The sequence below is a fragment of the Falco naumanni genome, chromosome 5 (assembly GCF_017639655.2).
Source record: "Falco naumanni isolate bFalNau1 chromosome 5, bFalNau1.pat, whole genome shotgun sequence".
Taxonomy (NCBI): Eukaryota; Metazoa; Chordata; class Aves; order Falconiformes; family Falconidae; genus Falco; species Falco naumanni.
Window position 1 is genome coordinate 41,623,596 of NC_054058.1, and position 6,000 is coordinate 41,629,595.

A 6,000-nucleotide genomic window follows, 5' to 3' on the forward strand; every position below is an offset into this window, starting at 1 on the left:
GATATAGTTAATAAGTAAAACTTATTTCAGTTGAATACAATACACGGGCAGGAAGGAAATTTCCTCAATATGGTAAAGAATAAGTTTGATAAATCTGAATGTAGACTTTCATCATCTGTTTTTCTCAGTTTTACAGTGCTATTAACTATAGTACAGTTTGGGGAGGAAAGAGAATTTAAGAGTTTTGGGAAAAAGAAGTACAGTAAAAGAGCTCCTCACTAAAATTTTACATTTCTTTGCAAGTAAAGTTCAAACAAGACCGATTGCTAGTTTACACTTTTAGTTGGTCCTGTATACTAGGAATAAAGTGAACAATTTTTACTGAGAAAAGAATCAACCAAAATATCCACAATATCTTAAATAAAGTAAAAATGCAAGTAATAGATATAAAATCTCTATGGCAGGTTAGAAAATAATTTGATTTTGTTTTCCATTTTATATCCATTCTTAGCTTTGCCCCTTTGTAGGTACACTAACTCTCCTATTTTCAAATAGTTCCTGAAATCCAGAAATGAGCTCTATGGTGAGTTGTATGTGATGCCATGCATAGCACTTTGCTCCAACTGATCCCTTTAGAGCACCTACCTTGCAATGCTCTTCTGAATCACCTTTTGTAGAGGATTCTTGCCACCAGTTACATTATAGACCACTCCGGAAAACTAGAAGTCTAAGTTGGCAATGATACAAAACACTACTATAATTGCTCCTAAAATCTCCAGTATCCTATGACTTTCTGAAAAATTATAATGTAAATAGATTTAGTGACCCTTACTGACAAGAGAGGTGGAAACTTTTCATACAAGGCTCCCAGGAATGACAACAACAGAGGAGCACATAACAACTTCATTGACTGATACATGAAGTCCTAGTTCCTGAGGTGTCACTTTCAGTCCACTCCTCCGATACTGAGTTTTGGGACATATGTTTATTGGATGTATGCCCCATTGTTTGAGAGCTCATTGGAGTTATTTTTCATTGTCTTCTTAGAATGACATTCACTTGACCAATCAGAGAGACCTACGATGTGAATGTCTGAGCTAGTTACGCTTAAGCTCCACTTAAAGCCAATGCAGAAAAGTAAGTATTTGTACACCGTGATTCATCTCACTAAAAAGTCAGTGTCTAAAATATATCAGATGAATCTTGCCCTAAAAATGCCCATTTCTCTTCATTGGCTACAAAACCAGCCTGAGATGGCTGCCTCAGATACATCTACCAAAAGGGAAGAATTCCATTCACATTTTCCCTTAGTAATTCCTTTGTCTCTTTTTCTGCCTTTTTAGGGACACTACATAAACTATAATCCACTATCTCTAGCTCCAAAATGTGGACCTACAGCATGGACCTACACCTTTCCTGGGCACAAAAATGTCCTAATTCTGACAATAACACAAAGTCAGATCCTAGATCATCCCCACCCAGGACCCTATGGCTGGCAGATCTTGCCTGCAGTAGGCTGCGGCAAGCTATCCTCCATGAAAAAAACTTCAGTTTGATAGTCTGTACCAAGAAGTTCCCTTTATGCATCTCACAAGCCAGTTCTCTGACTCCAGGTATTGGCCTCCACTGCTTCGCCCTGGTTCTATTCAGAACACTGTTTTGCTGCTGCTAGAGTTTCCGCTCAATAGATTCATCACAGTACAACACACAGAGGACAGACTATCACCTGCATGCCCCCGCAGTAGGATTCTAATCGCTTTACTGCAGGATATTTGAAACTTCAAAGAGATGCCCATTAAAGGGCTTAACAGCCACAGTGGACTCATGCCCTCAAGTTGTTTTAATGGGGGAAGTAATCTATGGTCTCTCTGTATCTTTGACTCACCCACAGTACCTGGCAAGATAAGAAATTCAGTTCATTCAATGCATTCAAAAGAAGCATCTGATTTTAGGTGGAATAAATTTTCTGTATGGCACGACAGGAAGGCAGAGAGCTGTTTCATAGCAATACAGCAACTGAACTAAGATTCTGATCTTGCCAGGTACTGTGGGTGAGTCAAAGATACAGAGAGACGCTTCAGCCTAAAGGTAAAACAGCTATTGTATACATCATTCACCCTAATTCTTTTAACTCCTCAAAGTAATATGGTACGTTTTGTGTAGCCTTTGGTATTCACCATCTTGGAAAGTTGACATTTTTTACCACAATCTTGAATCTCATCTTATTTTTCCAGAAGAAGCTTCAAGGTGTTACGCTGGGGTAAGTCATTGGGTACTCCAGCCCTATGTGTGCCTCTATTTTCCACCATATGGTGATGTTTGACTTAAAGTTTTGTGGTTTTTTTTGTAGTGGAGGTGGTTCATTCCCACGGAGGTTTAAATGCCAGTTTACATGTCTTTACTTGGAGTTAAGGAATTTTTGGGTTCATTCTTGCTACCTTCTAGAATAAAATTTGGATAGTTCATACTATTGTTAATGCTGGATGCCGGCTAACTCAAAAGAAAAAATGCTTAAACAGTGCATTAGTGTGAGCACTGATTTTCTTAGATACCATCAAAGGTACATGGCATTTTAAGGACTGGTTTTATTTTTATTAGAGGTACAGATATAGATATCTGGTGTCGTCTTCCTGACCTAAATCTAAATAATTAAACTCTGTTGCAAACACGGTACAAACACTCAAGGTGTATGTGTATGTTAGCTGGTCAAAATAGTTTTATAAAGTTTGTTAAGATCTTACTGGCTTTCAAAAGTGAGAACTGTCTGACTTCATTCCACCCTTCTCAGTGTCAGATTCCTATTTAGATTAGATTCTAATAATTTTCTGAGGTCAACAGGTAGGTATAAAAACTTCCAAAAGGCAACATACCTAAGCATTTAAAACCAGAAAGATGAATTCAGCTATTCCCACTAATGGGAGCGTGCAAGAGCAAGAACTTCAGCTTTTACATAGCTAAACTGAGGTGACATGAAAATTATCTACTTCAATACTTGGCAACCACATCTATAGGACCTATAATGACTTCACCAGACAGATGAAAAAAGAATGTGCCATAGACTTCCAGTTTCTGGAGAATTCAAAACTTAACAACCAGTATGGTAAATACATGCAAAAAAACATGTAGAAAAAGGAGGAATTAACATTATTTCTTGGATTTCTGGAGCTACAAAATTCTAAGCCAAACTAAAGAAAAATTGCTACTGAATAGAAATAAAATTAATTCAGTAATGCTTATTTTCTTTACTTGCACACTTGCTTAGCAATTTGGATCTAAGCAAATGCACCTCTTTGTTAGTACTGCTGCATCTTTGCAAAGTTGCATTTACGTCAAAGGAGTAAATGTGCAAAAAGCAAACCCCAAATGTAGAATATAACTGCAGGAAAATTGTTTTATTTATTGATTTCTTGAGTGAATCTCTATGACAGCAAGGAGACGAAGTGAAGCATTATCTTACAGAAGCACCAGTTAAGGCCACTGGTAAGTTTGAGCCTTTGGAGAAAAAAAGACTTTTTTTTTTTTTTTTTTTTTTTTTATTTAATGGGTTGGAGTCTACCCAATAAAGGAAAAAAAAAAACCCAAACAAAACCATAACAAACTGCAAAGAAAATTGAGGCCCTTGTGAACTCATTTTCAGTAGATCTGAGTTCCTTGTACAACAAAGGAGGAACTTGGCATCCGTAGTACTCCCGAGATGCATGAAATCCCAGGAAAGAACAAATGAATTGTGCTATCCACCATGTCCAAAAATTATGGGGTAGCTTTATGGTTTTCCTGGACTATTGAGGTTCAGATGAGTATTTACCTTCATGGAATATCATTGAAGGTATTTAATCAGCCTATTTCATTTTTTTCTGGACAGTATACACAGTAGTGAGTGAAAATATGACCAAATATTCTTTGGATTTGAACATGTTATATGCAATCCATGAAATTCTAAAGAGGTCAAACGAATCTTTATTTACACCAAAAAATTCCAATCCAAAATAATAAAAAGAAACCCCCTATCATTCTTATTAAATAAAGTATTATAATAACAAGGAGTAAGGTGAAATGCTTATTTTTCCTGTCAGACAACCTGCTCCAGCATGGGCTTTTCTTCACAGGTCACCCAGTTCCTGCCAGGAATGTACTCCAGCATGAGCTGTCCATGAGGTCACAACCTCCTTCAAGGCACATCCACCTGCTCCAGCATGCGGTCCTTCATGGGCTGTAGGGTGGATATCTGCTTCACCGTGGGCCTTCATGAGCTGCAGAGGGACAACAGTGTCACCATGGTCTTCACTATGGGCTGCAGGAGAATCTCCAAGAGGTGCCTGGACCACCTCCTCCCCCTCCTTCTTCACTAACATTGGTGTCTGCAGAGTTGTTTCTCTCACATATTCTCACCCCTTTCAGCTGCTGTTGCAGGGCATTTTTTACCCATTCTTAAATATGTTATCACAGAGGCACTACCAACATTGCTGACTGGTTTAGCATGGCCTGTGGTGGGTCTGTCTTGGAGCTGGCTGGAACTGTCTCCGTCTGACACTGGGGCAGCTCCTGGTGTCTTCTTACAGAAGCTGCCCCTGCAGCACAGCCCCCTCGCCCCCTGCCATGTAAACCTAACAGTTTGTTCCAAATGGCTTTTGAGTATATCCAAGGAAGGAGATCCACAACTGCTCTGGGCAGCCCATGCCAGTCTCTGTCACCCTCACAGAAAAAGTGTTGCCTGATGTTCAGATGGAACTTCCCGTGTTTCCGTTTGTGCCCATTGCCTCTGTCTGCTCCTGTCACTGAGCACCGCTGAAAAGAGCTTGGCTCTGTCTTCTTTGCACCCTCCCTTCACGTATAATCTTATATATACTGATAAGATTCCCCTTGAGCCTTCTCTTCTCCAAGCTGAACAGCCCCATCTCTCTCAGCCTTTCCTCATATGAGAGATGCTTCAGGCCCTTCATGATCCTTGTGGCCCTTCACGGGACCTCTCCAATATGTCCACGTCTCTTGTACCGGGGAGGACAGAACCGAATACAGCACTCTATGTGTGGCCTCACCCATGCTGAGTAGGGAAGGATCACCACCCTTGACCTGCTGGCAATGCTTTGTCTAATGCAGCCAGACTGGGGAGAGAGCTGAACAATGCTTTTATGGTAATCTTTTTCTAATGAAAGGTTATGATGTCAGTGAATAGAGCATTTGCAAAAAATTAATATTATTACACTAAGAAACTGATAAATTTTAGGTACTGTACTAGTTACCTTGCTGTGGATATATGTCAGAGTAGACAGATGTCATTTTCAGACCTCCAGATTGTCAAAACAAGTGGCACAGAACATTACGACTATTTTTTTGAAGTGTGATATAATGAAAACACCCCACACCTGTGCAGTAGGTTTCAGTTTTTGATTTAAATTTTAATCATACATCTTAAGTATCATACAAAATCTGGTAGTCAGCAATAAGAAGACTGTTGAGGGTGTGAACCAAAAGGTTTCCAGCAGCAATGACAAGTTGTCATTTTACTTGAAATATATTTTCCAGAAAGGGAATTTTTCCATGGTTTGTGTTCTATTATTTTTCCAGCTGTGGGTTCTGGGATTTACTTGACAGCCACTGAGACTTCAGCTGACTTCCATATATCTCATTTAGGATCACAGTTTCATAACAGTTAACATCCATTTCATGTGTAGAATGTAAACCAATTTTTTTTGCTACATCAGTAAGGCATTTTATGGGAACTACTGTATATTAATTGCAAGCGGCAGAGAATAATAATATTAAGGTCATAAAGTATTTCAGAAAGAATTATGGGGGTTTTTTTTGTTTGGGTTTTTAAAAAAATAATTTAGGTATTAAGCTAAAAACCTATAAGCTATGTCTACATTACAGTTACCAATTCACCAACAATTCCTTATGGTGCTAAGAGTAACAGCCTAGAAAAATATGGGAAATCTGTGCTCTTTTTCTTATGTTATTCTGGGAGAAAAGATACATACAAAAATTAGTACAATTTTAGAAGGGTTTTTCCAAAGGTTCTTCTAATGTAATTCTGGATGCTGAATTTACCATTCTCATCAC